We start from the raw sequence: 11,550 nt of genomic DNA, 5'->3' as shown, positions 1-11,550 counted from the left end.
AGCACTAATGTAGTCGCACCCTTATGACGTTAGGTGCACCAGTGCAACCCAGCACCCTTATCATGGTAGGTGCACCAGTGAGACCCAGCACTAATGTAGTCGCACCCTTATGACGTTAGGTGCACCAGTGCGACCCAGCACTAATGTAGTCGCACCCTTATCATATTAGGTGCACCAGTGCGACCCAGCACAAATGTGGTCGCACCCTTATGACGTTAGGTGCACCAGTGCGACCCAGCACTAATGTAGTCGCACCCTTATCATGTTAGGTGCACCAGTGCGACCCAGCACTAATGTAGTCGCACCCTTATGACGTTAGGTGCACCAGTGAGACCCAGCACTAATGTAGTCGCACCCTTATGACGTTAGGTGCACAAGTGCAACCCAGCACCCTTATCATGTTAGGTGCACCAGTGCGACCCAGCACTAATGTAGTCGCACCCTTATGACGTTAGGTGCACCAGTGAGACCCAGCACAAATGTAGTCGCACCCTTATCATGTTAGGTGCACCAGTGCAACCCAGCACTAATGTAGTGGCACCCTTATGACGTTAGGTGCATCAGTGCAACCCAGCACTAATGTAGTCGCACCCTTATGACGTTAGGTGCACCAGTGCAACCCAGCACCCTTATCATGTTAGGTGCACCAGTGAGACCCAGCACAAATGTAGTCGCACCCTTATGACGTTAGGTGCACCAGTGCGACCCAGCACTAATGTAGTCGCACCCTTATGACGTTAGGTGCACCAGTGAGACCCAGCACTAATGTAGTCGCACCCTTATGACGTTAGGTGCACCAGTGCGACCCAGCACTAATGTAGTCGCACCCTTATGACGTTAGGTGCACCAGTGAGACCCAGCACTAATGTAGTCGCACCCTTATGACGTTAGGTGCACTAGTGCAACCCAGCACCCTTATCATGTTAGGTGCACCAGTGAGACCCAGCACTAATGTAGTCGCACCCTTATGACGTTAGGTGCACCAGTGCGACCCAGCACTAATGTAGTCGCACCCTTATCATGTTAGGTGCACCAGTGCGACCCAGCACTAATGTAGTCGCACCCTTATGACGTTAGGTGCACCAGTGCGACCCAGCACTAATGTAGTCGCACCCTTATCATGTTAGGTGCACCAGTGCGACCCAGCACAAATGTAGTCGCACCCTTATGACGTTAGGTGCACCAGTGAGACCCAGTGCTAATGTAGTCGCACCCTTATGACGTTAGGTGCACCAGCGCAACCCAGCACTAATGTAGTCGCACCCTTATGACGTTAGGTGCACCAGTGCAACCCAGCACCCATATTATGTTAGGTGCACCAGTGAGACCCAGCACTAATGTAGTCGCACCCTTATGACGTTAGGTGCACCAGTGCGACCCAGCACTAATGTAGTCGCACCCTTATCATGTTAGGTGCACCAGTGCGACCCAGCACAAATGTAGTCGCACCCTTATGACGTTAGGTGCACCAGTGAGACCCAGCACTAATGTAGTCGCACCCTTATGACGTTAGGTGCACCAGTGCGACCCAGCACTAATGTAGTCGCACCCTTATGACGTTAGGTGCACCAGTGCGACCCAGCACTAATGTAGTCGCACCCTTATGACGTTAGGTGCACCAGTGCGACCCAGCACTAATGTAGTCGCACCCTTATGACGTTAGGTGCACCAGTGCGACCCAGCACTAATGTAGTCGCACCCTTATGACGTTAGGTGCACCAGTGCGACCCAGTAAAAATGTAGTCGCACCCTTATGACGTTAGGTGCACCAGTGCGACCCAGCACTAATGTAGTCGCACCCTTATGACGTTAGGTGCACCAGTGCGACCCAGCACTAATGTAGTCGCACCCTTATGACGTTAGGTGCACCAGTGCGACCCAGCACTAATGTAGTCGCACCCTTATGACGTTAGGTTCACCAGTGAGACCCAGCACTAATGTAGTCGCACCCTTATGACGTTAGGTGCACCAGTGCGACCCAGAACTAATGTAGTCGCACCCTTATCACGTTAGGTGCACTAGTGCGACCCAGCACAAATGTAGTCGCACCCTTATGACGTTAGGTGCACCAGTGCAACCCAGCACCCTTATCATGTTAGGTGCACCAGTGAGACCCAGCACTAATGTAGTCGCACCCTTATGACGTTAGGTGCACCAGTGCGACCCAGCACTAATGTAGTCGCACCCTTATGACGTTAGGTGCACCAGTGCAACCCAGCACCCATATTATGTTAGGTGCACCAGTGAGACCCAGCACTAATGTAGTCGCACCCTTATGACGTTAGGTGCACCAGTGCGACCCAGCACTAATGTAGTCGCACCCTTATCATGTTAGGTGCACCAGTGCGACCCAGCACAAATGTAGTCGCACCCTTATGACGTTAGGTGCACCAGTGAGACCCAGCACTAATGTAGTCGCACCCTTATGACGTTAGGTGCACCAGTGCGACCCAGCACTAATGTAGTCGCACCCTTATGACGTTAGGTGCACCAGTGCGACCCAGCACTAATGTAGTCGCACCCTTATGACGTTAGGTGCACCAGTGCGACCCAGCACTAATGTAGTCGCACCCTTATGACGTTAGGTGCACCAGTGCGACCCAGCACTAATGTAGTCGCACCCTTATGACGTTAGGTGCACCAGTGCGACCCAGTAAAAATGTAGTCGCACCCTTATGACGTTAGGTGCACCAGTGCGACCCAGCACTAATGTAGTCGCACCCTTATGACGTTAGGTGCACCAGTGCGACCCAGCACTAATGTAGTCGCACCCTTATGACGTTAGGTGCACCAGTGAGACCCAGCACAAATGTAGTCGCACCCATATCATGTTAGGTGCACCAGTGCAACCCAGCACTAATGTAGTCGCACCCTTATGACGTTAGGTGCACCAGTGCAACCCAGCACCCTTATCATGGTAGGTGCACCAGTGAGACCCAGCACTAATGTAGTCGCACCCTTATGACGTTAGGTGCACCAGTGCGACCCAGCACTAATGTAGTCGCACCCTTATCATATTAGGTGCACCAGTGCGACCCAGCACAAATGTGGTCGCACCCTTATGACGTTAGGTGCACCAGTGAGACCCAGCACTAATGTAGTCGCATCCTTATGACGTTAGGTGCACCAGTGCGACCCAGCACTAATGTAGTCGCACCCTTATGACGTTAGGTGCACCAGTGAGACCCAGCACTAATGTAGTCGCACCCTTATGACGTTAGGTGCACTAGTGCAACCCAGCACCCTTATCATGTTAGGTGCACCAGTGAGACCCAGCACTAATGTAGTCGCACCCTTATGACGTTAGGTGCACCAGTGCGACCCAGCACTAATGTAGTCGCACCCTTATGACGTTAGGTGCACCAGTGAGACCCAGCACAAATGTAGTCGCACCCTTATCATGTTAGGTGCACCAGTGCAACCCAGCACTAATGTAGTCGCACCCTTATGACGTTAGGTGCACCAGTGCAACCCAGCACTAATGTAGTCGCACCCTTATGACGTTAGGTGCACCAGTGCAACCCAGCACCCTTATCATGTTAGGTGCACCAGTGAGACCCAGCACTAATGTAGTCGCACCCTTATGACGTTAGGTGCACCAGTGCGACCCAGCACTAATGTAGTCGCACCCTTATCATGTTAGGTGCACCAGTGTGACCCAGCACAAATGTGGTCGCACCCTTATGACGTTAGGTGCACCAGTGAGACCCAGCACTAATGTAGTCGCACCCTTATGACGTTAGGTGCACCAGTGCGACCCAGCACTAATGTAGTCGCACCCTTATGACGTTAGGTGCACCAGTGAGACCCAGCACTAATGTAGTCGCACCCTTATGACGTTAGGTGCACCAGTGTGACCCAGCACTAATGTAGTCGCACCCTTATGACGTTAGGTGCACCAGTGCAACCCAGCACCCTTATCATGTTAGGTGCACCAGTGAGACCCAGCACTAATGTAGTCGCACCCTTATGACGTTAGGTGCACCAGTGCGACCCAGCACTAATGTAGTCGCACCCTTATGACGTTAGGTGCACCAGTGCAACCCAGCACTAATGTAGTCGCACCCTTATGACGTTAGGTGCACCAGTGCAACCCAGCACTAATGTAGTCGCACCCTTATGACGTTAGGTGCACCAGTGCGACACAGCACTAATGTAGTCGCACCCTTATGACGTTAGGTGCACCAGTGCAACCCAGCACTAATGTAGTCGCACCCTTATGACGTTAGGTGCACCAGTGCAACCCAGCACCCATATCATGTTAGGTGCACCAGTGAGACCCAGCACTAATGTAGTCGCACCCTTATGACGTTAGGTGCACCAGTGAGACCCAGAGCTAATGTAGTCGCACCCTTATGACGTTAGGTGCACCAGCGCAACCCAGCACTAATGTAGTCGCACCCTTATGACGTTAGGTGCACCAGTGCAACCCAGCACCCTTATCATGTTAGGTGCACCAGTGAGACCCAGCACTAATGTAGTCGCACCCTTATGACGTTAGGTGCACCAGTGCGACCCAGCACTAATGTAGTCGCACCCTTATCATGTTAGGTGCACCAGTGCGACCCAGCACAAATGTAGTCGCACCCTTATGACGTTAGGTGCACCAGTGAGACCCAGCACTAATGTAGTCGCACCCTTATGACGTTAGGTGCACCAGTGCGACCCAGCACTAATGTAGTCGCACCCTTATGACGTTAGGTGCACCAGTGCGACCCAGCACTAATGTAGTCGCACCCTTATGACGTTAGGTGCACCAGTGCGACCCAGAACTAATGTAGTCGCACCCTTATCACGTTAGGTGCACTAGTGCGACCCAGCACAAATGTAGTCGCACCCTTATGACGTTAGGTGCACCAGTGCAACCCAGCACCCTTATCATGTTAGGTGCACCAGTGAGACCCAGCACTAATGTAGTCGCACCCTTATGACGTTAGGTGCACCAGTGCGACCCAGCACTAATGTAGTCGCACCCTTATGACGTTAGGTGCACCAGTGCAACCCAGCACCCATATTATGTTAGGTGCACCAGTGAGACCCAGCACTAATGTAGTCGCACCCTTATGACGTTAGGTGCACCAGTGCGACCCAGCACTAATGTAGTCGCACCCTTATCATGTTAGGTGCACCAGTGCGACCCAGCACAAATGTAGTCGCACCCTTATGACGTTAGGTGCACCAGTGAGACCCAGCACTAATGTAGTCGCACCCTTATGACGTTAGGTGCACCAGTGCAACCCAGCACTAATGTAGTCGTACCCTTATGACGTCAGGTGCACCAGTGCAACCCAGCACCCTTATCATGTTAGGTGCACCAGTGAGACCCAGCACTAATGTAGTCGCACCCTTATGACGTTAGGTGCACCAGTGCGACCCAGCACTAATGTAGTCGCACCCTTATGACGTTAGGTGCACCAGTGCGACCCAGCACTAATGTAGTCGCACCCTTATGACGTTAGGTGCACCAGTGCGACCCAGCACTAATGTAGTCGCACCCTTATGACGTTAGGTGCACCAGTGCGACCCAGTAAAAATGTAGTCGCACCCTTATGACGTTAGGTGCACCAGTGCGACCCAGCACTAATGTAGTCGCACCCTTATGACGTTAGGTGCACCAGTGCGACCCAGCACTAATGTAGTCGCACCCTTATGACGTTAGGTGCACCAGTGAGACCCAGCACAAATGTAGTCGCACCCATATCATGTTAGGTGCACCAGTGCAACCCAGCACTAATGTAGTCGCACCCTTATGACGTTAGGTGCACCAGTGCAACCCAGCACCCTTATCATGGTAGGTGCACCAGTGAGACCCAGCACTAATGTAGTCGCACCCTTATGACGTTAGGTGCACCAGTGCGACCCAGCACTAATGTAGTCGCACCCTTATCATATTAGGTGCACCAGTGCGACCCAGCACAAATGTGGTCGCACCCTTATGACGTTAGGTGCACCAGTGAGACCCAGCACTAATGTAGTCGCACCCTTATGACGTTAGGTGCACCAGTGCAACCCAGCACTAATGTAGTCGCACCCTTATGACGTTAGGTGCACCAGTGCAACCCAGCACCCATATCATGTTAGGTGCACCAGTGAGACCCAGCACTAATGTAGTCGCACCCTTATGACGTTAGGTGCACCAGTGCGACCCAGCACTAATGTAGTCGCACCCTTATCATGTTAGGTGCACCAGTGCGACCCAGCACAAATGTAGTCGCACCCTTATGACGTTAGGTGCACCAGTGAGACCCAGCACTAATGTAGTCGCACCCTTATGACGTTAGGTGCACAAGTGCAACCCAGCACCCTTATCATGTTAGGTGCACCAGTGCGACCCAGCACTAATGTAGTCGCACCCTTATGACGTTAGGTGCACCAGTGAGACCCAGCACAAATGTAGTCGCACCCTTATCATGTTAGGTGCACCAGTGCAACCCAGCACTAATGTAGTGGCACCCTTATGACGTTAGGTGCATCAGTGCAACCCAGCACTAATGTAGTCGCACCCTTATGACGTTAGGTGCACCAGTGCAACCCAGCACCCTTATCATGTTAGGTGCACCAGTGAGACCCAGCACAAATGTAGTCGCACCCTTATGACGTTAGGTGCACCAGTGCGACCCAGCACTAATGTAGTCGCACCCTTATGACGTTAGGTGCACCAGTGAGACCCAGCACTAATGTAGTCGCACCCTTATGACGTTAGGTGCACCAGTGCGACCCAGCACTAATGTAGTCGCACCCTTATGACGTTAGGTGCACCAGTGAGACCCAGCACTAATGTAGTCGCACCCTTATGACGTTAGGTGCACTAGTGCAACCCAGCACCCTTATCATGTTAGGTGCACCAGTGAGACCCAGCACTAATGTAGTCGCACCCTTATGACGTTAGGTGCACCAGTGCGACCCAGCACTAATGTAGTCGCACCCTTATCATGTTAGGTGCACCAGTGCGACCCAGCACTAATGTAGTCGCACCCTTATGACGTTAGGTGCACCAGTGCGACCCAGCACTAATGTAGTCGCACCCTTATCATGTTAGGTGCACCAGTGCGACCCAGCACAAATGTAGTCGCACCCTTATGACGTTAGGTGCACCAGTGAGACCCAGTGCTAATGTAGTCGCACCCTTATGACGTTAGGTGCACCAGCGCAACCCAGCACTAATGTAGTCGCACCCTTATGACGTTAGGTGCACCAGTGCAACCCAGCACCCTTATCATGTTAGGTGCACCAGTGAGACCCAGCACTAATGTAGTCGCACCCTTATGACGTTAGGTGCACCAGTGCGACCCAGCACTAATGTAGTCGCACCCTTATCATGTTAGGTGCACCAGTGCGACCCAGCACAAATGTAGTCGCACCCTTATGACGTTAGGTGCACCAGTGAGACCCAGCACTAATGTAGTCGCACCCTTATGACGTTAGGTGCACCAGTGCGACCCAGCACTAATGTAGTCGCACCCTTATGACGTTAGGTGCACCAGTGCGACCCAGCACTAATGTAGTCGCACCCTTATGACGTTAGGTTCACCAGTGAGACCCAGCACTAATGTAGTCGCACCCTTATGACGTTAGGTGCACCAGTGCGACCCAGAACTAATGTAGTCGCACCCTTATCACGTTAGGTGCACTAGTGCGACCCAGCACAAATGTAGTCGCACCCTTATGACGTTAGGTGCACCAGTGCAACCCAGCACCCTTATCATGTTAGGTGCACCAGTGAGACCCAGCACTAATGTAGTCGCACCCTTATGACGTTAGGTGCACCAGTGCGACCCAGCACTAATGTAGTCGCACCCTTATGACGTTAGGTGCACCAGTGCAACCCAGCACCCATATTATGTTAGGTGCACCAGTGAGACCCAGCACTAATGTAGTCGCACCCTTATGACGTTAGGTGCACCAGTGCGACCCAGCACTAATGTAGTCGCACCCTTATCATGTTAGGTGCACCAGTGCGACCCAGCACAAATGTAGTCGCACCCTTATGACGTTAGGTGCACCAGTGAGACCCAGCACTAATGTAGTCGCACCCTTATGACGTTAGGTGCACCAGTGCGACCCAGCACTAATGTAGTCGCACCCTTATGACGTTAGGTGCACCAGTGCGACCCAGCACTAATGTAGTCGCACCCTTATGACGTTAGGTGCACCAGTGCGACCCAGCACTAATGTAGTCGCACCCTTATGACGTTAGGTGCACCAGTGCGACCCAGCACTAATGTAGTCGCACCCTTATGACGTTAGGTGCACCAGTGCGACCCAGTAAAAATGTAGTCGCACCCTTATGACGTTAGGTGCACCAGTGCGACCCAGCACTAATGTAGTCGCACCCTTATGACGTTAGGTGCACCAGTGCGACCCAGCACTAATGTAGTCGCACCCTTATGACGTTAGGTGCACCAGTGAGACCCAGCACAAATGTAGTCGCACCCATATCATGTTAGGTGCACCAGTGCAACCCAGCACTAATGTAGTCGCACCCTTATGACGTTAGGTGCACCAGTGCAACCCAGCACCCTTATCATGGTAGGTGCACCAGTGAGACCCAGCACTAATGTAGTCGCACCCTTATGACGTTAGGTGCACCAGTGCGACCCAGCACTAATGTAGTCGCACCCTTATCATATTAGGTGCACCAGTGCGACCCAGCACAAATGTGGTCGCACCCTTATGACGTTAGGTGCACCAGTGAGACCCAGCACTAATGTAGTCGCATCCTTATGACGTTAGGTGCACCAGTGCGACCCAGCACTAATGTAGTCGCACCCTTATGACGTTAGGTGCACCAGTGAGACCCAGCACTAATGTAGTCGCACCCTTATGACGTTAGGTGCACTAGTGCAACCCAGCACCCTTATCATGTTAGGTGCACCAGTGAGACCCAGCACTAATGTAGTCGCACCCTTATGACGTTAGGTGCACCAGTGCGACCCAGCACTAATGTAGTCGCACCCTTATGACGTTAGGTGCACCAGTGAGACCCAGCACAAATGTAGTCGCACCCTTATCATGTTAGGTGCACCAGTGCAACCCAGCACTAATGTAGTCGCACCCTTATGACGTTAGGTGCACCAGTGCAACCCAGCACTAATGTAGTCGCACCCTTATGACGTTAGGTGCACCAGTGCAACCCAGCACCCTTATCATGTTAGGTGCACCAGTGAGACCCAGCACTAATGTAGTCGCACCCTTATGACGTTAGGTGCACCAGTGCGACCCAGCACTAATGTAGTCGCACCCTTATCATGTTAGGTGCACCAGTGTGACCCAGCACAAATGTGGTCGCACCCTTATGACGTTAGGTGCACCAGTGAGACCCAGCACTAATGTAGTCGCACCCTTATGACGTTAGGTGCACCAGTGCGACCCAGCACTAATGTAGTCGCACCCTTATGACGTTAGGTGCACCAGTGAGACCCAGCACTAATGTAGTCGCACCCTTATGACGTTAGGTGCACCAGTGTGACCCAGCACTAATGTAGTCGCACCCTTATGACGTTAGGTGCACCAGTGCAACCCAGCACCCTTATCATGTTAGGTGCACCAGTGAGACCCAGCACTAATGTAGTCGCACCCTTATGAGGTTAGGTGCACCAGTGCGACCCAGCACTAATGTAGTCGCACCCTTATGACGTTAGGTGCACCAGTGCAACCCAGCACTAATGTAGTCGCACCCTTATGACGTTAGGTGCACCAGTGCAACCCAGCACTAATGTAGTCGCACCCTTATGACGTTAGGTGCACCAGTGCGACACAGCACTAATGTAGTCGCACCCTTATGACGTTAGGTGCACCAGTGCAACCCAGCACTAATGTAGTCGCACCCTTATGACGTTAGGTGCACCAGTGCAACCCAGCACCCATATCATGTTAGGTGCACCAGTGAGACCCAGCACTAATGTAGTCGCACCCTTATGACGTTAGGTGCACCAGTGCGACCCAGCACTAATGTAGTCGCACCCTTATCATGTTAGGTGCACCAGTGCGACCCAGCACAAATGTAGTCGCACCCTTATGACGTTAGGTGCACCAGTGAGACCCAGCACTAATGTAGTCGCACCCTTATGACGTTAGGTGCACCAGTGCAACCCAGCACTAATGTAGTCGCACCCTTATGACGTTAGGTGCACCAGTGCAACCCAGCACCCTTATCATGTTAGGTGCACCAGTGCGACCCAGCACTAATGTAGTCGCACCCTTATGACGTTAGGTGCACCAGTGAGACCCAGCACAAATGTAGTCGCACCCTTATCATGTTAGGTGCACCAGTGCAACCCAGCACTAATGTAGTGGCACCCTTATGACGTTAGGTGCATCAGTGCAACCCAGCACTAATGTAGTCGCACCCTTATGACGTTAGGTGCACCAGTGCAACCCAGCACCCTTATCATGTTAGGTGCACCAGTGAGACCCAGCACTAATGTAGTCGCACCCTTATGACGTTAGGTGCACCAGTGCGACCCAGCACTAATGTAGTCGCACCCTTATCATATTAGGTGCACCAGTGCGACCCAGCACAAATGTGGTCGCACCCTTATGACGTTAGGTGCACCAGTGAGACCCAGCACTAATGTAGTCGCACCCTTATGACGTTAGGTGCACCAGTGCGACCCAGCACTAATGTAGTCGCACCCTTATGACGTTAGGTGCACCAGTGAGACCCAGCACTAATGTAGTCGCACCCTTATGACGTTAGGTGCACTAGTGCAACCCAGCACCCTTATCATGTTAGGTGCACCAGTGAGACCCAGCACTAATGTAGTCGCACCCTTATGACGTTAGGTGCACCAGTGCGACCCAGCACTAATGTAGTCGCACCCTTATCATGTTAGGTGCACCAGTGCGACCCAGCACTAATGTAGTCGCACCCTTATGACGTTAGGTGCACCAGTGCGACCCAGCACTAATGTAGTCGCACCCTTATCATGTTAGGTGCACCAGTGCGACCCAGCACAAATGTAGTCGCACCCTTATGACGTTAGGTGCACCAGTGAGACCCAGTGCTAATGTAGTCGCACCCTTATGACGTTAGGTGCACCAGCGCAACCCAGCACTAATGTAGTCGCACCCTTATGACGTTAGGTGCACCAGTGCAACCCAGCACCCTTATCATGTTAGGTGCACCAGTGAGACCCAGCACTAATGTAGTCGCACCCTTATGACGTTAGGTGCACCAGTGCGACCCAGCACTAATGTAGTCGCACCCTTATCATGTTAGGTGCACCAGTGCGACCCAGCACAAATGTAGTCGCACCCTTATGACGTTAGGTGCACCAGTGAGACCCAGCACTAATGTAGTCGCACCCTTATGACGTTAGGTGCACCAGTGCGACCCAGCACTAATGTAGTCGCACCCTTATGACGTTAGGTGCACCAGTGCGACCCAGCACTAATGTAGTCGCACCCTTATGACGTTAGGTGCACCAGTGAGACCCAGCACTAATGTAGTCGCACCCTTATGACGTTAGGTGCACCAGTGCGACCCAGAACTAATGTAGTCGCACCCTTATCACGTTAGGTGCACCAGTGCGACCCAGCACAAATGTA

This window comes from Alosa sapidissima, chromosome 18 (assembly GCF_018492685.1).
Source record: "Alosa sapidissima isolate fAloSap1 chromosome 18, fAloSap1.pri, whole genome shotgun sequence".
NCBI classification, from domain to species: domain Eukaryota; kingdom Metazoa; phylum Chordata; class Actinopteri; order Clupeiformes; family Clupeidae; genus Alosa; species Alosa sapidissima.
This window is presented reverse-complemented; position numbering follows the sequence as displayed.